General features: G+C 39.4%; 1 long non-coding RNA gene across 1 annotated transcript; it reads left to right on the top strand.

The window, feature by feature from the left end:
- The first annotated feature begins 821 nt into the window (after positions 1 to 821).
- Positions 822 to 8,054, top strand: LOC129517175 (uncharacterized). Its single transcript, XR_008665962.1, has 3 exons — positions 822 to 2,138; positions 2,281 to 2,816; positions 7,445 to 8,054. It is a non-coding gene; the product is annotated as an uncharacterized LOC129517175 (long non-coding RNA).
- The last annotated feature ends 17,472 nt before the right edge of the window (positions 8,055 to 25,526 follow it).

The following is a 25,526-nucleotide window of genomic DNA, read 5'->3' as shown; positions in this document are numbered from 1 at the left end:
GCAGGTATCCCGAGTGGGACTCGATCCTGGGTCTCCAGGATCATGACCCGGAGCAGAGGGCCTGGTTGTAACCGCTTGAGCCCCCTGGAGCGGTCCCCTCCCTTAGAAAAGTTGGGCGAGATGTTGGATTTACTGGCATATTTCTGGGAAATGTGATGCCCAAACAAAAAAATTTTTTTGAATTAAATAATTTTTTAAAAAAGCACAAACTGGCTTTTATTTAGTTACCATTGGTGTTCATGTTTCTGACCACTGGCTAAAATGCATAATCTTGTCCCATTTCCCTAGTTTCCCTCCCCCCCTCCCCCTTTCCTCCCCTTCTCCCACCCCTCATGTGGCAGGCACTTTATGAGTTCACCAAAACTCCAATATTTTCCCTTCTTTTCTCCTCTTCTTTTTCCCTGGACCCATGTTTCTTTTTCGTCTTTTCTCCTTAAGATTGAGTGAAGCCACATGACGCTTCCTTCTGTTTTCTGCTTCATGCTTAGTAGAACTGAATCAGAAGTGATGTTTGTCATTTCCAGTCCTTGATTCTAGAAGTACTCTTTCAAGACACCTCGGTGGCTCAGTCAGTTGAGTGTCAGACTCTTGATCTCACCTTGGGTCTTGATCTGCTGTACACAAATGTTCATATGAGCTTGTTGTGTAATATTAAAAACTGGAACCAACCCAGATGACCTTCAGTAGGTGAATGGTTAAACGATCTGAGGTATGGCTATACCATGGAATACTACCCAGCAATAAAAGGAACAAACCATTGATACATGTAAGAACTTGGATGAATCTCCAAGGAATTATGCTAGAGGAGGGAGGAGCAATCTCATAAGGTTCCATTCTGTATGATTCCACTTATATAACATTTTGAAATGACAAAATTTTAGACGTGAGGACAGATCAGTGATTCCCAAGAATTAAGAACAGGGGTAGGGCAAGAAGAAGGAGGGTTTGGTTATAAAAGGGCAATGAGAGGTCTCTGTACTGTTGGAACATTCAAATATGACCGTGGTTGTGGATACACAAAACTATACAGGTGACAAAATTGTATAAAACTAAACACACACACAAAAAAGACTATAATGAAACTGGGGAAATCTGAATAAAATTGGTGGATTGTATCAATGTTAATATCATGGTGGTGATCTTACTCTATAGTTTGCAAGATGTAACCACTGGGGGGAACTGAGCAGTGTATAAGGAATCTCTCTTATTATTTCCTAAGGCTGCATGTTTTAAACTATGATTATCTCAAAATAACAATGTATTTATTTATTTTTAAAAGATTTTATTTATTTATTTGAGAGAAAGAGAGAGGGAGAGAGACAGCACAAGTGGGGGAGGGGGCAGAGGGAGAGGGAGAAGCAGGCTCTCTACTCTCACTGAGCAGGAAGCCTGATGTGGGGCTTGACCCCAGGATCCCAGGATCCCAGAATCCCAGGATCATGACCTGAGCCAAAGGCAGATGCTTAACCAACTGAGCCACCCAGGTGCCCTCAAAGTAACAATTTTCAGGAAAGAGTATTTGGTAATGTGGAGAGAAGTTGTGGCACCACATGTGTACTTTGGGGGCACCTGACTAGCTCAGTGGGTAGAGCATGAGACTCTTGATCTCAGGGTCATGAGCATAGATAGAGCCTATTTAACCACAAATCAAGAGGAATGAGAAAAAGCATCTGCATAAGTGACAGGAGTGAAAAAACATTTGCAGAGAACACACAGAAAGATATTACTGAACCAATAGAAGAGAACCAGGCTTCACCTGGAGCCCAGCAGGTACTGAAGGCATTGACCACAAAATGCTGCTGCACAGAGGATCTCAAGGGTGACAAACTCTCCCTCTGAATCATGCTAACAAAGAAGGAGGAAGAGCAAGAAGCAACAACCAGTGCCCTTAGGGAAAGAAAAGAACAATAATGTTAACAGGGGAATTGGGAGCCAGGAAGTAAAAGTTGAGTCAACATGGCCATGACCAGTCATCTGAGATCCCAGTGCACAAGGTTTCAGGGAATGGAGATAATCCTGATCCTCCTTTAGTCAAAAGACTCCATGGAACAGCCGAGAGCCCTGTTTGGTTCCTGTGCCCAACCTTTTGCTGTCATATAGGGCCATGACATCAAGAATGGCCAAGAAGAGCCCAGCAGGTAAGTCACCCCTGAAACCTGGCAAACTATAGTCTGTGTAGGGAAAGTGGGGGTTTCACTTATTTAAGCTTTCAACAAATGTTTTTTGGGATTTTGTTTAGTTTTTTTAGGTTTTCATTGTTGTTGTTGTTATTGTTTCTAGAGGGGGTGGAGGAACAGAAGGAGAGAGAGAGAATCGTAAGCAGGCTCTGCACCCAGCATGGAGCCTGACTCGGGGCTTAATCTCACAACCCTAAGATCGAGACCTGAGCCGAGATCAAGACCTGAGCCAAAATCAACAGTTGGAAGCTCAACTAACTGAACCACCCAGGCGCCCCATCCTTTCAACAAATGTTGATGACAGGCCTATGAAATGTAGGCCTTTGAAGGACAGGAACAGGCACCAAAGCAAATCCCTATCTTTATGTGGAGTTTATATTCTAAGCCACAGATTGTATTCTCAAAGTGTCCTGGGAACCATGAGAGCATATAAGGATGATTCAAGTTCAAGTCCTGGATTGTAGAGGCCCATGCCTCTCAAAACGGAGCTTTGGAGAGATAAAATGAGCACTGGCCTCGCCTGAATTCACAGTATTCACAGCACAGAATACTAAAACTTTGAGAACAGAAATGCGAGTCATTTTTTTTTTTTTAATTTGGAAGCCCATGGATTTTTTTTTTTTTCAACGAGAACTCATGGTAAGTGCTCCCTGGTTATTTGAAAGATAAAATTTGTGGAAATGGGATAAAAGGACCAATAAATCAAAAGGCTCAATTGTCATTATTACCAGTCTCTCTCTCTCTTTTTAAAGATCTTATTTATTTATTCATGAGAGGCACAGAGAGAGAAAGGCAGAGGGAGGAGTAGGCTCCCTGTGGGGAGCCTGATGTGGGACTCTATCCTGGGACTCCAGGATCACGCCCTGAGCTGAAGGCAGATGCCCAACTGCTGAGCACCGAGGCATCCCACCAGTCTCTTTTCCAAGAAAGAGGAGACACAGAGCAGATGGTTCCCCCTACATGATACCCTTCCTCAGTGGGCCAGAGAGGTACATACATCACTGCCACCTCTGAAGGTGATGTGGCTATGCTGAGCTGCAGGCAGGACATTCAGTCTATCCTCCTGGCAAACCTTAACTCTGACGTGGTGTTTTGTTTGGTTTTGTTTTAAGATTTTATGTATTTTTTTTTGAAAAAGAGAGAGCACAAGCAGGAGGGGGGAAGGAGGAGAGACTCCCCACTGGGTAAAGAGCCCAATGCGGGGCTCGATCCTAGGCCCCTGGGATCAGGAGCTGAGCCAAAGGCAGACACTTAACCGACTGAGCCACCCAGGTGCCCCTGTGGTGATGTTTTTAAGCCAAGAAGAGTCATAAGACCTGGAAGACACTTCCTCCAAAATAGGAGGTATTTTTGCCCAAGGCTTTCTGTGTGTGTGTGTGTGTGTGTGTGTGTGTGTGTGTGTGTGTAGGTGCACATGCACGTGTTGAGGTGTCCAGAATGTGCCACTTAGGCACAAAAATAATTTGGATTTGAAAACATTTTAAAAGAGACTGCCTTGCCCTGAAATCCCTTATTTTCCTACAAGCAGAGGCTTTCAAAAAAAACTCAAAAGAAATCAATTGTCATAAATCCCATTCTCTGGAACAACCAGAGGAGATTGTCTCTTACCACTCAAGATACACGCCCACACAGACATTGTCACAAAATTATCATATGGCTATCTATTCTCTAAAGGGCCCATCTCTATTTCCTAAAAGTTTATTTGTGTTCCCATAAGTGCTCTTCTGACTCTCTGCTTTCCTATGAAGATGGTATACAAGCCCTAAACACTAACCACCTTTTTGAGTCCCTTTTTTGTGAACTCTTGTACATGATTTTGTCTTTTCTTTTGCTAATCTGTCTTTTGGTAGTTTAAATCTGCAGGAGCCCCAAAACAGAATCTAGGAGGGTAAAGGAAAAGTTTTTTCCTCCTCAGTTCTGCGTATGTGTGTGGCCACTCTCTGTGCATTTGTACTAGATAGTAGAGAGGTTACCCAGAGGGGAGCTATAATTCTAGCTAGAGTGTGGGACATTTTTCTTTTCTTTTTTTCTTCTCTTGTCTTGTCTTTTTTTTTTTTTTAGAGAGAGAGCGAGAATCTTAAGCAGACTGCAAGTCCAGCATGGAGCCCAATGTTGTAGGTGAGAGAGGTCTGGATCCCACAACCCTAAGATCAAGAGTCAGTCACTTAATCGACTGAGCCACCCAGGTGTCTCTGGAGTGTGAGACCTTTAAAAAGAGAAATTAGAGGATCCCTGGGTGGCTCAGCAGTTTAGTGCCTGCCTTTGGCCCAGGGCACGATCCTGGAGTCCCGGAATCGAGTCCCGCATCGGGCTTCTGGCATGGAGCCTGCTTCTCCCTCCTCCTGTGTCTCTGCTCTCTCTCTCTCTCTCTCTCTCTCTCTCTCTCTCCTCTCTCTCTATCATAAATAATAGATAAATCTTTAAAAAAATTAAAAATTAAAAAAAAAAAAAAATAAAAAGAGAAGTTAACCAGATATCTAGAAAAAGGACAGAGTCATGAAACACTATCCTAAGTGTGACCTGAAGAGTAAACCTCTTATCCTTAAGAGGATGTACAGGGAATTTAAGCACTGAGATGGAGGAAGAAGAAGGTGGCTAATATCTTAGAATGGATACATCTCAGACAATCCAAATTGGGGCCTTTGAAGCAGCAGGTCCACTCAAAGGGAGCCTTGTAGAAACAGAGGCCATACCTATAGAAGAAGTCATATTGATGGTGGGAGCACTCTGGGTGAAGCAGCAGTGAGAACTTCAGGAAGAAAGAATGAGATAGGGGAACTGAGTGGCTCATTCAGTTAAGTGTCTGCCTTTTGGCTCAGGTCAAAATCCCTCCAGGATCGAGCCCCACATCAGGCTCCCTGCTCAGTAGAGAGTCTGCTTCTCTCTCTCTCTCCCTCTGTCCCCCCCACTGCTTGTGTTCTCTCTCTCTCTCTCTCTCTCTCTCTCTCATAATAATGAATAAAATCTTAAAGAAAAGAGAGAGAGAGAGAGAGAGAGAGAGGAGAGAGAGGGTGGCACCTCTTGGCTCAGTTAAGTGTCTGCTGCCTTCAGCTCAGGTCATGATGTCAGGGTCCTGGGAGCAAGCCCACCATAGGGCTCCTTGCTCATCAGGGAGCCTGCTTCTCCCTCTCCCTCTGCCTGCTGCTGCTGCTCTCTGCTTGTGCTATTGCTCTCTGTCAAATAAATAAATAAAATCTTATAAAAGAAGAAAAAAAAAAAAAAGAAAGAAAAAGAGATATATTTTTTTCAATCTATACCCCTTTTGATGCAAGGTAATAATAGCAGTCACATGATGAGTTGGGATGGTTTGAGAGGAAAAAACAGACCATCTTCAGAGGAAAGCCAGGGATATTACCCAGACACTTAATAAATAATGCTTTTAGTCTTTCCCCCCCAACACACACGAGAGAATTTTAGTAGAAAAAAAGCATAATGGAGTAAAAAATATATTGTTATTAAAATCTAAGACTGATATATATATATATATATATATCCTCTGCTATCATCATGCTCGTATTCCCAAAAAGTCTCCTAATGGGTCTCTTTGCTTCCAAGTCTTTTCTGCTTGCCGTCACAAAGGCGCCAAATGCCAGCTAAGTATATGTCTAAAGCACTATTTTAGGGGCACCTGCTTAAGAGTTCAACTGTTGATTTTGGCTCAGGTTGTGATCTCAGGATTGTAAGATGGAGCTTCATGTTGGGCTCCATGCTGGGTATGGAGCCTGCTTAAGACTCTCTTTCCCTCTCCCTCTCTGCCCCTCACGCCCTCACCCTCTCTAAAAAAAAAAAAAGAAAATAAAAAATAAAGCACTATTTTAGTCATGGCTATGCTATTCACAAATTCTCCAAAAATTTTCTCTAAAAAGATCAAGCTCAATTCCCTTAGCTTGGCACTCAAAAGCCATCTATAATATCACTCCAGGTTTGTTTTCTTTCTTTCTCTCTTTCTTTGAAATCTTTCTTTCTTTAAAGATTTCTCTTTTTTTCTTTAAAGATTTTATTTATTTATTCATGAGAGACACACAGAGAGGCAGAGACATAGACAGAGGGAGAAGCGGGCCCAAATGCAGAACTCGATCCCGGGATTATGCCCTGAGCCAAAGGCAGACACCCAAGCACCAACCCACCCAGAAACTCCTCTTTCTTTCTTTTATATTTTTATATTTTTATTTATTTATTTGAGAGAGAGAGACAGTGTGGTGGGGAAATGCAGAGAGAGAATCCTTAAGCAGAGACTCCCAGCTGAACACAGAGCCCAATGCAGGGCTTAATCTCACAATCCTGAGATCACAATCTGAGCCAAAACCAGTTTATTCTTTTTATTTCCACACATGATCTTTATAAATTCTCTCAAGCTCTTTGTATCAGTCAAGACTCTCTTCTTTTTTGCCAAACCAAATTCTGAAACCCTTTTAGGACCCAGCTCAAATCTCACTTCAGCTGAAAATCATTTCCTTCTACATCCTGAAGTGTCCTCTCTCTCCCACGAATTTCTCCAACATTAAGTAACTGAATCTTAAATTATCAATGAATATGAGCTTGTTCTTTCATTTCTGTTGCTATTTTAAACTGTTATTTAACAGTTATACATATATATTAACAGTTATATTTTTTACTTTATTTTATATTATGGTGAAATAAGCATTGTTGATTTGGGTGTCATTTGATCAAAATCATTTGTGGATGTGAAAAGTTAGTATTAATAATAATAAACCTTGTTTAAGAATAATAATAATAATAATAATATATATTAAGAAATAGAAAAGTTGAAAAATGCCTAAGGACAAAAGTACAGGCAGGAGACGCGCTAGCGCGCGCGCGCGCGCGCACACACACACACACACACACACACACACACAGTTTTTTGCCTTTTCAAGAATAGAGAGTTTGCCAGAATCTGGGTCCAGTTTACCTTTGTCAGAAGCCATGGTGCTCTGTCACCGGACATTTCCGCTGGAAACTATATATTGTGCTGATTGCTCTTACCAACAACATGCCTGAACGTCACAGGTGTGACCGCTGCTACCTGGCTTGGGCAGAGGATGACTCAGTCCCAAGTCAGGCAGTTACTGGGTACCTAGATTGTACAAACAAGGAGCAGATTAAAGAAGGATATTGGCGTCGGGATTTGCATCAATGTTTTGATAACAAAGCTTGTGATTCAAATAATTAATCCTGTAGAGTAAATCACTAAGGAGAACCATATTTCTATGTTCTTCCCCGATAACATCCAAATTTGGTAACTTTTCCCTTTCCTTTGAGTGTAGGTGAAGGCTGAGAGAAGACTGACCCATCATTCCTTATTAGGGAGCACAAAGGAAGAACAAAGGGAAGAGAGTATTAACCTGTTTGTATAACCTGAAGACTAAACAACAACAACAACAACAACAACAACAACAACAACAACAACAAAACCTGAAGACTTTCAATGTTACCTGGTGAAGATTCTGTGGACTTGCCTTTTAACTATTATTTATTTCTAACTTGCTCTTATTTTGCTCTTTGCCTTAATCCTGTTGGAATGGGGAAGGGCACTGTTAGATGCAAAATCAGTAGGACTTCGGCCTCTGAGTTGAGCAATTAATGTACAAGTTTCACATGATCTTCCTTCCTTTTTGAAGCCAAGGTTAAGTGTATGGCCAAGTCCACTTCTGGTTTTTCATTTTTCTTGAGACTACAGTGAAAACTGTGCTCCAGATTACCATTGCCTCCTGTTGTCTGAACTTTGGCTCAAACATCTCTGAGTTTCAGTACAGACTCCCAGAATTGAGGTCATTTTCAAGACCTAAGTATCCCTCCCTCAAGGGTCTCAGATCTAGAGCTCCTGAATTTGAATCTCAAGTACCATGAACCCTATACTGGAGCCCTAAATAAAAGATATTCCTTAAATTATGAAAGATAAGCTGCAACTCCCACAAGGAAAGCAGTTTGGGGTGACAGCTGAGAGTTTTGAAGAAGGAGAAGTGCCACATCATAAACGAAGGTCCTTCAGAAGCCAAATGTTTCAAAGTTATATTTATGGTAAGTAGAATAACAGCCACCCAGAGAGACGTCTGCCTCCTAATATCTAGAACCTGTAAGTGCAGTCCCTTACAAGGGCATATAGGACTTTTGCAGGTGTGATTAAGTGTTGGGAGCGGTCCCGCGGTGCGAGGCAGGGTTCCAAGTTGAGCCAAAGCTCCCTGCTGTCCCTGGCCAACCAACCGCAGTCCCGCGGTGCGAGGCAGGGTTCCGGGTTGAGCAAAGGCTCCTTGTCGTACCTGGCCAACCCGCTGGGACTGCACCTAGCTCTTCCCCCTTATGGAAGTAAAAGTACATATTTGCTTCTCCTTTAAAATGTCATCGAGACAAGTTCCCATAAAGTAAGCAAGGAGGTGGCCTGACACATGACCGCCTTGGCAGACGTTACTTAATAAACAAACCTCACTGTTTAGTCTAAATGTGGCCTTCCTGCTCCTTTGCTGAAACAAGTAACAGGTGTGAGTTTTAAAAACAATGTATGTTTGTGCGCGAGAGACGTACTTCTCCTTAAAGAAATAGGCCGCCTGCTTACGGACGCTATATAAACTCTACATGCAAAAATAAAGCTTGTCCACTGTGGCCATCAGCTGCATGGAACCTCCTATCCCATGAACTTTTAGTCTCTTGTTTCTTTCTCATCCCCTTGCCCTCGGTCCCTGAATCCGGACCTTCTCGCGCCGGCCGCGACAAGTGGCGCCCGAACAGGGACCCGAGACAGAGTGAAAGAAGAAGTGTTTACGTTACAGGTAAGGGGATCACGGCGGCTCCGTGAACGATAGGAGTAAAATAATCATGGGACAAAGGCAATCTGTAGAACATGGGTATTTTTTAAAAGTTCTACAGGCTCTTTTAAGGGAGAAGGGGTTTAAGGTTTCTCATAACTCTTTGGATAAGTTCTTTGATACAGTTAGAATAATATGCCCCTGGTTTCCTGATCAGGGCTCGGTGGATCTTTCGGATTGGCAGAGAGTTGGACAGACTCTAAAAAATGAATTAAAAATAAGAGGGGAACAATTGCCTCCTGATATATGGACTACGTGGAATGGTATAAAGGAGGTTCTGGATCCTACAGACTCTATTGAGATCATCTCCTTGAACTCTAAAAGTGAAAAAGAGTCTCCACCCTCGATTGGGGGGGAGCTTAAAAAATCAAAAAATCCATACTCCCCCTTTACATAAACTATCCCTTAGAATAGATGATGAAGAAGCGGATCCGTTTGATGGTCCCCACCTTAAAGATAGAAGGGAGGAGGTTTTTGTTTTAAATCATGCTGAACCTCCTCCCCCACCTTTATTACACTCCTCCACTGTGCAAACTGAGAAGGCTCCTCAAAGCCTTTTTCCTGTGTCTGATCACACGAATCTAACCCAATAAAAGGAGTTACTCCATTACAAAGAACTCTATTTCAAGCCTCACAGAGGGGAGAAGATGTATCTGAGTTTCAGTTATTTCCTGTTACTGTGCAGGGGGGACAGAGAGCACACACTGCCTTAAGCTTCAAAGTACTAAAGGACTTGAAACAAGCATGTACTCAGTATGGCCTACAGCGCCTTTTACTCTATCTATGTTAGACAATTTGACACGAGAAGCGTTATGTTTTATCCTGGAGATTGGAGGGTCATTGCACAAGCATGCCTCTCCCCGGGGGACAATTTGTTATGGAAAACGCAGTTTCTCTGAAAATGCCGAAAAAACAGGCCAGCTACAATAGGGGAAACTAACATTCCTGTTGATTACAACATGTTAACTGGTTCTGGTCCGTATTATGACGTAGGCTTGCAATTGGACTTTCCTGAAGTAGCTTATACCCAAATTAATAGTTGTTCTCTGTCAGCATGGAAAAAGCTACCGACCACAAATACAAGGTCACAGGAACTGTCAAAAATCAGGCAAGGTCCCGAGGAAAATTATTCTGATTTTGTGGCCAGATTGTTAACCGCAGTCAGTAGAATAGTCACCGATGCGGAAGCTGGCACTTTAAGAGTTAAACAATTGGCCTATTGAGAATGCTAATGCCGCCTGTCAAGCAGCCATAAGACCTTGGAAGAATCAGGGAACTCTTGAAGATTATGTGTGTGCCTTTGCGCAGATATAGGGCCCTCGTATTTGCAAGGAGTCACCTTGGCTGCTGCTTTTAAAGGCATCCCTCCTGCAAAATTGCATGCTCAGATACTAAAACAAAATAAGAACCCAAACATGAAAATAAATCAAAAATGCTTCTTATGTGGCCAATTGGGGCATTTTTAAAAATCAATGCCTCAGAAAAAAAGACTTTCTCAAACTACAAAAAAAAACCTCAAAACCTTTGCCTAGATGCCACAGAGGATATCATTGGGCTAATGAATGTAGATCAAACACTGACTCTAACGGGAATCCCTCTCGGGAAACTGGAAGGGGGGCTTGCCGCGGTGCCAAAAAACAATAGCGGGCCCTCTTTCCCCGACAAACATCACTCCCGTCTCCAACACCGATGACCTCCCTCGAATTGACAGATTATCCCGCGGTACCCCCGCCAGTGCACGATTAGATTTAGCTCCTGTTCATACTCACTATTTGGAGGGAGGCCAATTACCTAGAAAAATTCCTACAGGCATATGGGGGCCGCTGCCTAAGGAAACTTTTGGATTACTCCTTGGGCGTTCTAGTTCCACCATGAAAGGTTTAATTGTTTATCCAGGTGTTATTGACCCTGACTATACGGGTGAAATTAATATTTTGGCATCCCTGAAGACTGGTACTCTCTCTCTGGAACCTGGGATGCCTATTGCTCAACTAATATTGCTCCCTATAATAAAAACCTCTAATCAAGCGCTTACTGGGGAGCGAGGAGATAAAGGTTTCGGATCCACCAATATATATTGGACCAAAATGATTTCTCCTGATAAACCTCTTTTTAACCTGGAAATAAACGGAAAGGTTTTTCCGGGCCTTTTGGACACTGGGGCAGATGTTTCAGTCGTATCTAATCATAATTTGGCCTAAAACCTGGCCCAAAAAGACAGTTGATGTACCTATTCGAGGGGTAGGCTTTGCCTCCTCCCCTGAACAAAGTTTCTGATTTACTTACATGGAGAGATTTGACGAATGATTCACAAGGAGTATTTCAGCCCTTTATATTAGATATAGAATTAAATTTATGGGGCAGAGATGTTTTGTCTCAAATGATGAATCTCTCCCTTTCCAATGATTGGTCTTTTAATCAATTGATACAGCATGGATATCAGCCTGGAAAAGGTTTAGGTAAAAATTTGCAAGGGGACCCAGCCTTTATAGCCCCCATTCCTAATCCGGCCCGACAAGGTTTGGGTTTTCCCAGGGCCATTGAATCCTCCCCATGCATTGCCTCTCAAATGGAAAACTTCCACTCCTGTTTGGGTAGATCAATGGCCCTTAGTGAAAGAAAAAAGAGAGGCTGCTGAGATCTTGATACAAGAACAATTAAACCTCGGCCATTTAAAACCCTCTACTAGCCCATGGAACACCCCTATTTTTGTCATTAAAAAGAAAACAGGAAAATGGCGGGCTTTTACAAGACCTAAGAGCAGTCAACCGGGTAATATTTCCCATGGGGACCCTACAGCCTGGCCTCCCTTCTCCCTCTGCCATTCCGCTAAATTTTCAGATGTTGGTTCTAGACCTAAAGGATTGCTTCTTTACCATATCTTTAGCCCCTGGTGATGGGGAGCATTTTGCATTTTCTTTGCCCTCTACAAATTTGCAAGAACCCTACTATCGATACGAATGGACTGTTTTACCTCAGGGAATGGTTAACAGTCCCACCTTGTGTCAAGAATATGTAAAAAAGAGCTATAATCCCTTTCAGGAAACGATTCCCTGAGGTATATTGTATTCATTATATGGATGACCTATTACTGGCAGCAGAGAGCCCAGTGAACACCTGGCTAACGCCTTTCGGGTTCTTTCCCAATGTCTTAGCTCTGCTGGACTTCAAATAGCTCCTGAGAAGGTACAGAGAGAAGCTCCCTTTGAGTATTTAGGATATCTTATTAGTAAGTAAACAGAGTATTAGGCCACAGAAAATCGCAGTTAGAACCTCGCAATTAAAAACTTTAAATGACTTCCAAAAATTATTAGGTGATATAAATTGGCTCTGCCCTTCGCTGTCTCTCACCACTTCTCAGTTACAGCCCCTTTTTTCTATTTTAAAAGGGGACTCCCCCCTTCATCTTTGAGACAGCTTACTCCAGAAGCAGAGGATACCTTGGCTTTAGTAGCAAATAAAATTTCCTCTGCGCAGCTCCAACAAAGAGATTTGACAAAGAATGTTAACTTAATAATCTTAAAACCTGATGCTCTCCCTATGGCAGTGTTATGGCAAATCCATGGGCCTTTGGAATGGCTCCATTTAGCTATGCATGTTTTGCATGTCATCAACCCAACGATTTTCCTTATATCTTTATTAATTGCTAGGGGAAGGAAGAGATGCATCCAATTATTTGGACATGAGCCTCAGAGTATTGTATGTCCTCCTCTTTTAACCGCCTCAGTGGTAGAGGATGCATATCAAACCTCCCTGGAATGGCAAACATCTATGGCAAATTTTCCTGGTCAATTTCTTTTTTTCATCTTCCCAATGACAAACTCCTTCAGGGACTCTCCATCATTCCTACTATATTTGTCTCTCCAATTTCAAGTCAACCGATTAGAGACGCTCCCATCATATTTCCGGACGCCAGCAAAGACGGGCACATTGCCATTGTCTATCTGCATAAACAACATAAAAATGTCATTCAGTTGTCCTATAAGACAAAATCTGTCCAGAGGGCTGAACTTTATGCTGTCATAAAAAAACTCTTGAAATCTATCAAGAACCCTTTAATCTCTATTCAGATAGTCAATATGTCACCAGGATATTACCCATTCTTGTTGATTCTTTCATAAATCTAATGATGAGGAACTTTCGTGCCTTTTTCATAAAATACAGCAGCTGCTCTTAAAAAGAGTTTCACCTATATTTGTTTCTCATATTAGAGCACATTCTGGTTTACCTGGGCCTTTATCCTCGGGAAATGACTTGGCTGACAGATATACTCATTTATATTCTGTCATTGCTAATAAGGATTCTGTCGGTATGGCAATGAAAAGTCACTCTCTTTTCCACCAAAACGCTCGATCCCTACGAAAGCAATTCCATATAACTAGAGAACAAGCTAGGCAAATTGTTAAAAAATTGCTCCCTATGTCCCCAATATGTTAACACCCCTTCCTTTGCCATTAATCCGCGAGGCCTTTTGCCCAATGATCTCTGGCAAATGGATATAACACATTATTCATCTTTTAATAAATTACAATTTGTGCATGTTTCTATTGATACTTATTCTGGCATGATCGTAGCTTCCGCTCATTCTGGTGAAAGTTTTACTGAATTTCAAAATCACCTTTTTCACGCTTTTGGTTACATGGGAATGCCTAAACGATTAAAAACTGATAATGGGAGTGCTTATATATCCCAAGCTTTTAAAACCTTTGTAAAACATTTCACATCCAGCATACCACAGGCATCCCTTACAACTCTACAGGTCAAGCTATTATTGAAAGAGCTCATCTTACACTTAAAAATACCTTACAAAAACTAAAAAAGGGGGAGATTATGGCAGGAAAAATGAAATATTCCCCCCACATGCACCTAGACTTAGCAATATTCATTTTAAATTTTTTGATTGTGCATGAGGATGGATATACACCATCAGAAAAAAACATGGGGAAAAAATACTGATCCACCCCTTATGGCAAAGTGGAAGGATCCTATGACAGGACAGTGGAAAGGCCCTGACCCCTTGCTTAGACAGGGTCGAGGATATGCTTGTATCTTCCCACAGGATGAGGAAGCGCCACGCTGGGTTCCAGCCAAATTTGTTAGAGATATCAAAACTGAGAAGGAAGATGAGTCGGCTGAACTTATGCCCTCCTCGGAGGGAGAGAGAGACTCTTAAAACAGATTTGCCATCATGGGGACAAAATAAAGAAGTTAACCTCACAAGCCACAAGTTTGATAAGAAGATTGATTTCAACACAAAGTTATTCCTGGTGCAACAACCTCCATATTGGATGATCCTGTTGACGTGAGAGGACCTTGGTACGCGAACTTTGGCATGCAGTTAGCTCAAGAATTGGTGAAGAAGCTATGAAGAAGAACTCGAAGATTTCTTGGACTTTTAATTGCAGGGATAGTGGCTACTATTGCTCTTATTGCTTCTGCTACTGTATCTGTTGTATCTTTGCATGAAAATGCTCAGACCCCGCTGAACATGTAAATGAACTTGCTAGAAATGTAACTATTGCTCTTGATGCTCAAAAGAGAATCGATGAAAAAATTGAAGCGCAGATTGAAGCTTTAAAAGAAGCCGTTTTATATATATCTTGTGTGATCAATTTGTTGTATTAAAAACTATAACCCAATTGACTTGCCATGACGCTTATAAACATATTTGTGTTACCCCACTGCCTTTTAATGGATCATGGGAAAATGTACGTATGCATTTACAAGGGGTTGGGAATCATGCTAATATTAGTCTGGATCTCTTAAAATTACAACAAGAAATAGACGCCATTTGTCAAAGTATGTTGCATTATGAAGACCCCGGCGATTTAGCCGGTGAGATCTTAAATCAGTTAAATGGCTTTAATCCCTTCAATTCGCTGAAACATTCTTTTTGGATATTTTTGGCATTAATAATCGGATTAATCCTGATGTATGTAATGTTTGCCTGCTCTTGCAAAAAATTCAATAATCAATTAAACTCCTCTAAGGCACAACTTCACTTTTTGCATTTGAAAAATATAGGGGGAGATGTTGGGAGCCGTCCCGCGGTGCGAGGCAGGGGGTTCCGGGTTGAGCAAAGGCTCCTTGTCATACCTGGCCAACCCGCTGGGACTGCACCTAGCTCTTCCCCCTTATGGAAGTAAAAGTACATCTTTGCTTCTCCTTTAAAATGTTATCGAGACAAGTTCCCATAAAGTAAGCAAGGAGGTGGCCTGACACATGACCGCCTTGGCAGACATTACTTAATAAACAAACCTCACTGTTTAGTCTAAATGTGGCATTCCTGCTCTATTGCTTAAACAAGTAACAGGTGTTAGTTTTAAAAAAAATGTATGTTTGTGCACAAGATGTACTTCTCCTTAAAGAAATAAGCCGCCTGCTTACGGAGGCTATATAAACTCTACATGCAAAAATAAAGCTTGTCCATTGTGGCCATCAGCTGCATGGAACCCTCCTATCCCATGAACTTTTAGTCTCTTGTTTCTTTCTCATCCCCTTGCCCTCGGTTCCTGAATCCGGACCTTCTCGCGCTCGCGCGCGCCGGCCACGACACACATCTAACAATAATTCTTTGATATCAGCAGAGTTAAGATTGAAACTGTACCGACTCCTCCTTCATAATATTTTTTCCAGTTGCTTTGTTCAAATCAGGCCCCCCCTCACCCCCGCTGCAATGTGCAATGTCTATATATTTTGTTTGATGGATATATCTCTTAATCCATATACATTGCATTTGTTTGGTGTGATTTTTAAGCCTCTTTCAAGCTGCAAGTTCTTCTCCGTGCACTTATCTAGATGTATTCCATGCATAAAATCATGTAGTCTTTCCACAACACTCTAAAGTAGGTACTATTATCATCCCCATTTTTACTCATGAGGAAACAGAACAGTTAAGTAATTTAAGTTCTCAGTTATTGAGCACCACAGCTGGGATTTGGATACACAAATCTTATCCAATGAGTTTCATATAATACAGAAGTCTTTAATAAATGCTTCCAGAACAGTATCGTGGCATATTATTTCATCAACATATATATATATATATATATATACACACACATACACTATATATATATACATATATATATATATATACATACACACACATACACACATATATGTATAGTTTTTTTTGTGAGCTCTATACCCAATATGGGGCTCAAACTCATGACTTCAAGATCAAGAGCAGCTTGCTCTAATGACTAAGCCAGACAGGTGCACCTCAGTGACTATATTTTTTTTCTGCTCCATCTCACCCCTCCTTAATGCAAAGTATACGGAGGAAGAATGCAAGTGCTTCCCCCGTTTTAGAGCAAAAACAAAAACAAACACAGGCTTATTTATCAGTTTGTTTGTTTTAGTTTAAAAAACTACATAAGCAAAACCCATATGAACACTAATTATAGATATAGTAGAAAATGAGGTAAATAATCTTCAAGCTCACATCTGTGATGTATACCCCTGTGTGTGTGTACATATCAAATATGTACATATACATAAGTATATATTTTTAAAAAGCAACTATAGATTGTATTATACAAACTTTTAAACATGATTTTCTTACTAGAATATATTCAGATAAATGAAAAAAATGGTTATTTAAAATAATGCAGGCCCACTGAAAAACATCTAACTGGTAAGAAGACACAAAAAAAAAATTATCTATCATACCATTATATGTACCATTTAATGGTTACCCTATTATGGTTATTTAAGCAAATTTTTTCATTTTCTACAGTTATAAATAATGCAACAAATATCTTGCATATATCAAATAATTTCATGAGCTTTCAATTTTTTCTAAATTTTCTAAAAAAAAAGAGAGTCTAATTCTTCCCAAGCTTTCCCATTTTTAGTATTACCTCTCTACCTGTGTTCCCCAAATTTGACAATACATTGAAAATGTCGAAAAAAAATGAAAAACAAATGAAACATAATGAAACATCTAAACACTAACACTTGGCAAGAAGCATTTGATAACAAATTATCTGTGTATGGGAGCAAGTTAATGTTAAAAAGGGAAATACAAAAAAAAAAAGGAGATACAGCTTTAAATCTGGATATAGTAAGGGTGGGGAGAGAAAGAAAAGGCCCAATTGGGTTTTTACTTCCTTTAAGTTTAAGGATTATATATATATATATATATATATATATATATATATACAACCAACCAATTGACCTTTCTGCTTTCTATTTATGTAGAGAAAATGTTATCTAATTTCTCTTTTGAGTATAGTTGACACACAAGGCTACATCAGTTTCAGGTATACAACCTAGATGATGTATCCATTATGCTATATTCAATCACAAATGTCACTACCAAGGCTGGTTCAACACTCGTAAAACAATCAATGTGATTCATCATATCAGCAAGAGAAAAACCAAGAACCATAGGATCCTCTCATTAGATGCAGAGAAAGCATTTGACAAAATACAGCATCCATTCCTGATCAAAACTCTTCAGAGTGTAGGGATAGAGGGAAACTTTCCTCGACATCTTAAAAGCCATCTACGAAAAGCCCACAGCAAATATCCTTCTCAATGGGGAAGCACTGGGAGCCTTTCCCCTAAGATCAGGAACAAGACAGGGATGTCCACTCTCACCACTGCTATTCAACATAGTATTGGAAGTCCTAGCCTCAGCAATCAGACAACAAAAAGACATTAAAGGCATTCAAATTGGCAAAGAAGAAGTCAAACTCTCTCCTCTTCGCCGATGACATGATACTCTACATAGAAAACCCAAAAGCCTCCACCCCAAGATTGCTAGAACTCATACAGCAATTTGGTAGCATGGCAGGATACAAAATCAATGCCCAGAAATCAATGGCATTTCTATACACTAACAATGAGACTGAAGAAAGAGAAATTAAGGAGTCAATCCCATTTACAATTGCACCCAAAAGCATAAGATACCTAGGAATAAACCTAACCAAAGAGGTAAAAAAGGATCTATACCCTAAAAAACTATAGAACACTTCTGAAAGAAATTGAGGAAGACACAAAGAGATGGAAAAATATTCCATGCTCATGGATTGGCAGAATTAATATTGTGAAAATGTCAATGTTACCCAGGGCAATTTACACGTTCAATGCAATCCCTATCAAAATACCATGGACTTTCTTCAGAGAGTTAGAACAAATTATTTTAAGATTTGTGTGTGGAATCAGAAAAGACCCCGAATAGCCAGGGGAATTTTAAAAAAAAAAACCATATGGGGGGGCATCACAATGCCAGATTTCAGGTTGTACTACAAAGCTGTGGTCATCAAGACAGTGTGGTACTGGCACAAAAACAGACACATAGATCAATGGAACAGAATAGAGAGAACCCAGAAGTGGACCCTGAACTTTATGGTCAACTAATATTCGATAAAGGAGGAAAAGACGATCCACTGGAAGAAAGACAGTCTCTTCAATAAATGGTGCTGGGAAAATTGGACATCCACATGCAGAAGAATGAAACTAGACCACTCTCTTGCACCATACACAAAGATAAACTCAAAATGGATGAAAATCTAAATGTGAGACAAATTCCATCAAAATCCTAGAGGAGAACACAGGCAACACCCTTTTTGAACTTGGCCACAGTAACTTCTTGCAAGATACATCCACAAGGAAAAAAAGCAAAAAACAAAAGCAAAAATGAACTATTGGGACTTCATCAAGAGAAGCTTTTGCACAGCAAAGGATACAGTCAACAAAACTCAAAGACAACTACAGAATGGGAGAAGATATTTGCAAATAACATTTATCATCAGATAAAGGGCTAGTTTCCAAATCTATAAAGAACTTTATTAAACTCAACACACAAAAAAAACAATCAATCAATGAAAAATGAAAAAAGACATGAAGAGAAATCTCACAGAGAAACACAGAGGATGGACCAGACATGCACATGAGAAAATGATGAGAAAATGCTCTGCATCACTTGCCATCAGGGAAATACAAATCAAAACCACAATGAGATACCACCTCACACCAGTGAGAATGGGGGGGAAATTAACAAGGCAGGAAACAACAAATGTTGGAGAGGATGCGGAGAAAAGGGAACCCTCTTACACTGTTGGTGGGAATGTGAACTGGTGCAGCCACTCTGGAAAACTGTGTGGAGGTTCCTCAAAAAATTAAAAATAGACCTGCCCTACGACCCAGCAATTGCACTGTTAGGGATTTACCCCAAAGATTCAGATGCAATGAAACGCCGGGACACCTGCACCCCGATGTTTCTAGCAGCCATGTCCACAATAGCCAAACTGTGGAAGGAGCCTCGGTGCCCATCGAAAGATGAATGGATAAAGAAGATGTGGTTTATGTATACAATGGAATATTCCTCAGCCATTAGAAATGACAAATACCCACCATTTGCTTCAACGTGGATGGAACTGGAGGGTATTATGCTGAGTGAAGTAAGTCAATCGGAGAAGGACAAACAGTGTATGTTCTCATTCATTTGGGGAAAATAATAGTGAAAGGGAATATAAAGGGAAGGGAGAAGAAAAATGTGGGAAATATCAGAAAGGGAGACAGAACATAAAGACTCCTAACTCTGGGAAAAATGAACTAGGGGGGGTGGAAGGGGAGGAGGGGGGGGGGGGGGGGGGGGTGACGGGGCACTGAGGGGGGACTTGACGGGATGAGCACTGGGTGTTATTCTGTATGTTGGTAAATTGAACACCAATAAAAAAAATAATTTAATTAAAAAAAAAAAAAATCAATAAAAAAAAAAATTCATATATCACTTACAATTTACAAAATTCAAGAAAGGGTAATTTTGATTCTTCTACACAGTTCAAGGGCAATGAAATTATTAAAGTTAAAAATAAAGTTGGGTCTTTTTTGGGTTATTTGGATTTTTTTAGTTTTTTCAGTCCTGTCTTTACTACTACTTACTGCTAATCATGTGTTGTGAATTTAGACACAGTCATATCTCTAAATCTAATTTCAGTTTTCTGTAAAATAAAATATTATAATAGTAGTACCTTATGATGATCACTGGAAGAATTAAATATGATATATACATAATAAGTTTAGTTCTAGCTCAATGCCTGGCACACTGTAATTATAAAGTAATTTTTTATTTTTATTATAACATATAAAATATAAATACATCTTAGCCAGAAGATAAAAGAAAGACCATCTTGAATGTGTAATGTAGTCATCAAGCTGTAGTCTTGAATATTTAGTCTTTTTTTATTTAATTTGAATATTTTGTGGATGATGATTTTTTTGGATTTAATATTATTTTATTTTGATGAAATGGTAAATGAGAAAAGTTTAATAGGTCAGAGGATGAACTATATATAATAGAATTTCCAGAGGAATCATGTGACTGGAGGAGGAAAAGGAGAGGTGGGAATCCCTATGGTGGCCTTTTCAGTCTCTTCAGTGGGGGGTTTTTTTTGGAAAAGAAAGAGGAGAAGAACATGCTATATACTGGGGGTGACATTCAGGATAAGATGGTTTACAAGCCCGTCAATGAGAAAACCATGTTTTGCAACCTCTGTATACCGTACAGTTTAAAAAGCTGTTCACATCATCATCATCTCATGAGGTCTCTGCACCAGCCCTCGTGGGTACTCAGGGCGAGTCTCGAGGTCCCCTCTTCGCTAAGATTCCATAGACCAGGGGCCTTGCTCAAGTTTATATAGAGTTTTGGTCTGCAGTGTTCTCCGTTGCATGCTCCTTTATCTCTTTACACGCCCAGGCGTTTGCTGAAACTCCAGGATGCTGTCAGGGTAACCGGTTAACCCCGACCCAACTAACCTTTTTGTTTGTTGTTGGGGGGGGCTGGTCCTGCCTGGGCACACACATGAGGAGGAGGAGAGCCTCGTGCCTTCATGGTTCATGGGGGCACAATCTCCCTTTTTTTTTTGCAATAACCTTTCACCACCTGGTATATCTTGGTGGAGGAAAGGAGATTCAGGATCTTTGGAGAAGGCAAACTTCCCTTCATCACTTATTGTCAGTGGCGCTTTGAAAAGAAAGAAAGCCCCCTTGCCAGTGCTGCCTGGTTTACCTGGTGTTGCTGCTAAGATTGGGGTTTGATTTGGGAGAAGATTGAGTCTACCTGGTCTACCTTCTGTTGCTAGCTTGGAGATTGGGAAATAGTGGCTCTGAATTGCCTTTCTGTGGGTTGTGGTATAGTGAGCCACTGGCATTTTATGTCATTCCTCCTGTCCTGGGGCCCCTCACCAGCCCTTTTTTCTTTTACACCTTTCAGAGTGCTTTGGTTTTTTTTGGATTTTTTTTGGTTATTTTTTTGGAGTTGGTTATACTTAGATGGGAGGAAACAGAGGAAATAAGCCTATACTATCTTTTCCAGACAGAAATCCGTGGTGGTATTTTTTTTTTTTTTTTTTTTAGTTTTAGTGTGGTGTTAACATACATTGTTATAATAGTTTCAGGTGTATTCAGGTGATTCAATATAATGATTCAACAGTTATGTATATTACTCAGTGCTCATCATGACAAGTGTCCTCTTAATCCCCCTATTTCACTCATTCTCCTGACCACCTCTCCTCTGGTAACCCTTGATTTGTTTTCTATAGTTAAGAGAGATTTTTTTTTGTTTGTCTCTCTTTTTTTTTTTTCTTTGTGACTTTGATATTCTACATATGAATGAAATCATATGGTGTTTGTCTTTCTCTAACGAATTTTTCCTTAGCATTGTACTCTCTACATCCATTCATATTGTTGCAAATGGCAAGATTTCATTCTTTTGGATAGCTGAATAAAATCCATTATTATGTGTGTGTGTGTGTGTGTGTGTGTGTGTGTGTGTGTGTGTGTGTGTGTGTGTGTGTTTCACATCTTTTTTTATACATTCATCTATCGATGGATGCTTGGCCTACTTCCATAATTGACTATTGTAAATAATGCTACAATAAACATATAGGGATGCATATATATATTTAATTAGTATTTGCATTTTTTTTTTGGATAAACACCCAGTAGTAGTGCAATTACTGGATCATATGTATGTTGTATTTTTAACTTTTTTTTTTTTTCTATACTGTTTTCCCTGCACCATGTTTGCATTCCTTTTTACAGTGCACAAGAAAGAGTTCATTTTTTTCATTTTTTTTTGCCAACACTTGTTTTCTGTGTTGTTTTTTTTTTGTTTTTTTTTTTTTTGACAGTTGTGAGTTAGAGTTCAGTTGTGGGTTTGATTTGCATTTCCTGATGATGAGAGTGATGTTTTGAACATTGCATTTCATGTGTCCTTTTGCCCAGTGGAGAAATGTCTATGTCTTCTGCCCATTTTTGCTTGAATTAATTTTTTTTTTTTTTATTTTTTTTTTATATATATATATATATATATATATATATATATATATGTATATATTTGTTATATATATATATATATATATATATATAGCTATATAGAATCATATATATATATATATATATTTTAACCCTTTATTGAATATGTCATTTGCAAATATCTTCTCCCATTCAGTAGGTTGTCTTTTTTTGATGATGGTTTTTTTTTTTATTAGAACTGTGACAAAGGGAGAATTGACATCATTTTTGATATTGAGTCTTTTTTTTTCCAATATATGCAAATCTTTATTTGTTCAGTAGATAATGTTAACAATACCTACTTCATTGGGTCATGTTGAAGAATGTAGTTAATGGCAATTAAAGTATTTAGAACAGTACCGTGTCTGTAAAGCACTTGACAGTGTTAGCTCATGTCTATTCCATGTGTTTGGTAGCATATTAAAGTTTTTTTTAAGTTTTTAAAATTTTTAGCTCCAGCACATTTGTTGTTAGGTTTATTCCTAATTATTTTATCCTTTTTTTTTTTTTTTTTTTTTTTTTTTTCTTCAAATCCCATCTGTTTTTATCTTTTTTTGGTTGGTTTTGGCTCTTTTCTTATATGAAAATGTTTTATCTAAACAAACATTGCCCAAAGGAGTTTTTAGTGTCTTTTTTTTTTTAAGGATAGAACCCATAGCTAAACTTAGAGCTTTAAAAAAATGGAATTAATGAGTTCTTCATGTGGTTCAGCATTGTTTTGGGTATGATTCTTACTCTAATTACTGTAATTTATTTAATCTAAGATTTTTCCTAGGTATGCCATACATCATTTAGTGTTGCTCTTTTACTACTGAGACTCTGCCCTATGTGCTGTTAATCAAGCCATGGTTTTTTTTTTTTTGTTTTTTTTTTTTTGTGTGTGTGTGTGTGTGTGTGTGTGTGTTTTGTTGTTTTTTTTTTTTTTTTTTTTTTTTTTTTTTGTTGATCTCGGGGACTCCCCTCTAGGGCCATGCATGTATCTCTGCATCTCTGCTATGAAGTGTTTACTACCTGTATTAGATTAAAATAGCTCTTCTTGCTAAGTGGGATATCAAAGAAAAGTAAGGAAACATGGATTGAGTCCATGTGCTTCATCCAAAAAGGTGATGAAATACTGACAGTTTAACAAGAAAAAGAATCCAGTACAAGTACAGGGTTCTCCTAGGGTATATAGTAATAAGAGGGATAAAAAAATGAAATTTGGGCTTCAGAGTACACAGTGAACCTGGTGGTGCTGCTGCAGTGTCATATGCAAGCCCTATTCATAGAAGACATTTGGGTGTTCTTTTCCCAGAAGAGCTCTATGGTGACTTTGAAGACCTGGAAACAGGGGACGTACACAAGGGAAAATCAGACCCAGACTCAGGTATGATTTTGCCATGGCTGGCAGCCAGTCACTGGCCACTATGTTGTTCTGAGAGAGGCCCATATTAAGAAATGCAGATCTTACTTATCTGTGTAGATTATAGAGTGGATAGATTCCTTCTAAAAATATATGGAGATTGGGAACAAAAAGTTTGTTGGTTTGTTATTCGTGAACTTTTGGGTGACACCTACTTACTTCTTGTTGTCATTATGATTCTTCAGTCATTGAAAGTTTGGCTCCTGAGTCACCATCTTTCTTTCTAACATTCCTTTTTTGCATCATTCTCCTCTTCTTAAATTTAAGTACCATTTAAAAGAATTAAATACCTATTCTCCCTAATATTTCTTTTTAAAACCGTGTCTGGGGAGTATCTGAGTGGGGACACTTGCTTGCTGTTATTTTTATTCATATTTGGCAATCCCAGCAAGATTAAGAAGCCACACAGTTTATTGTAGTGTAGATGTTTAAATGTCTCTTATGGTAGTACATGTTATTTAGAACCAAAGGCTGTGTTTTGGTTTTGGTTTGTTTTTTTTTTTTTTTTTGATGATCATAACCAAGATTTTTGCAGCTCAGATAGAACTTAAATACACTTTAATGTTTAAAGAAAAGATTTCCACAGACTTTTACAAAATTTTCTCTTCTCTAAATTTTTAAGATTGAAGATGTAGAAGAAGTTAATAAGGAAGAAATTTGACCCCAGTACAGAGGAAAGTGCCAGGAAAAAGCATTTGGATAAGAAGAGAAAATTGAGATGTTTGATGATGAATCTGATGAAGGAGAAAGCACATGTTTTGATGATCTTAAAGGAGAAATGCATAAACAAGCACAGTAAAGAAAAAAAAAAAATAATCCTATCGAGTTTTATTTCAAGCCTTTATTTTTTCAAGGCTATAATTGTTTTTTGAATACATAATTTTGTTTTAGGTCTCTGCTTCCTGACCTGCTTCTGTGCCTCTGGTTTGGACTCTTAGGTCAAGATGCAGATGAGTCTGTTTATTCATGCAGTTGTTGCTGATTATGATCACTGGCGAAGATATCGGTGTCTATTTTGTACCAAGCATTGAGGAAGCATTGAAAAAATGACTGAGACAGGCAGCAAGTGTTGAGGATTACATGCTGTTAGTGACTTGAGACAGTGTGTTTCATTAGTGTAGGCATTGCCGAAGCATTCTCATGACTGCTCCCTGGAACCATAATTAATTGAATGGCTGGGTGATTCTTGCACCTACCACTGCTTGTGCACACACCTGTGCTCTCCAGGAAGCTTTTCTAAAAAAACCTATCCTGGTCAGAGTTCAGAGGATTTTTCAAGTGCCAGGTTAGATGAGGAGATAAAGGGAACATGTGGAATACTGGAAAGAAGATGGTCTGGCCCCCCTGCCGGGGATGCAGAACAGACTGAGTTGATGATGTGCCTCTGAAGGAGACACAAAGATGTGTATGCCGTTGATGGTGAGTGTTTGAGTTGTGCTTTGACAAAGGGGGTCCCAAGGATTCCTGTAAGCTAGAACATACCTTAATACACTTATATAGGTTAAGGATATGATTTGTGAATTTTGAAAATGTGTCACACAGGCTTTGCCCAACTTAGGCCTTCATCTATTCAAAGAAAGTATCTCTTGTTTAGTCATTAACATAGTGGCTCAAACTCTATACTGGCCTTTGACAGAAGAAGTGAAAAGACATGTAAAGCTAGTTCTGAAGCCTTTGCTTCAGTCCATTTATAACTTAAAATCACCTAGAATCTTGTGTCCTGGTGTAAAGGGTTTTTGAATTTTTTTATTCTGAGTGAAATGGTGAAACATGGGAGTTTTTCTTTTTTTTTTTTATTTATTTATTTATTTATTTATTTTTTTTTTTTTGTTTTAT

The sequence above is a fragment of the Nyctereutes procyonoides genome, unplaced genomic scaffold, assembly GCF_905146905.1.
Source record: "Nyctereutes procyonoides isolate TBG_1078 unplaced genomic scaffold, NYPRO_anot_genome, whole genome shotgun sequence".
NCBI lineage: Eukaryota > Metazoa > Chordata > Mammalia > Carnivora > Canidae > Nyctereutes > Nyctereutes procyonoides.
Note: the sequence above shows the minus strand (reverse complement) of the source record. Positions and strands in the feature narration are given on the sequence as shown.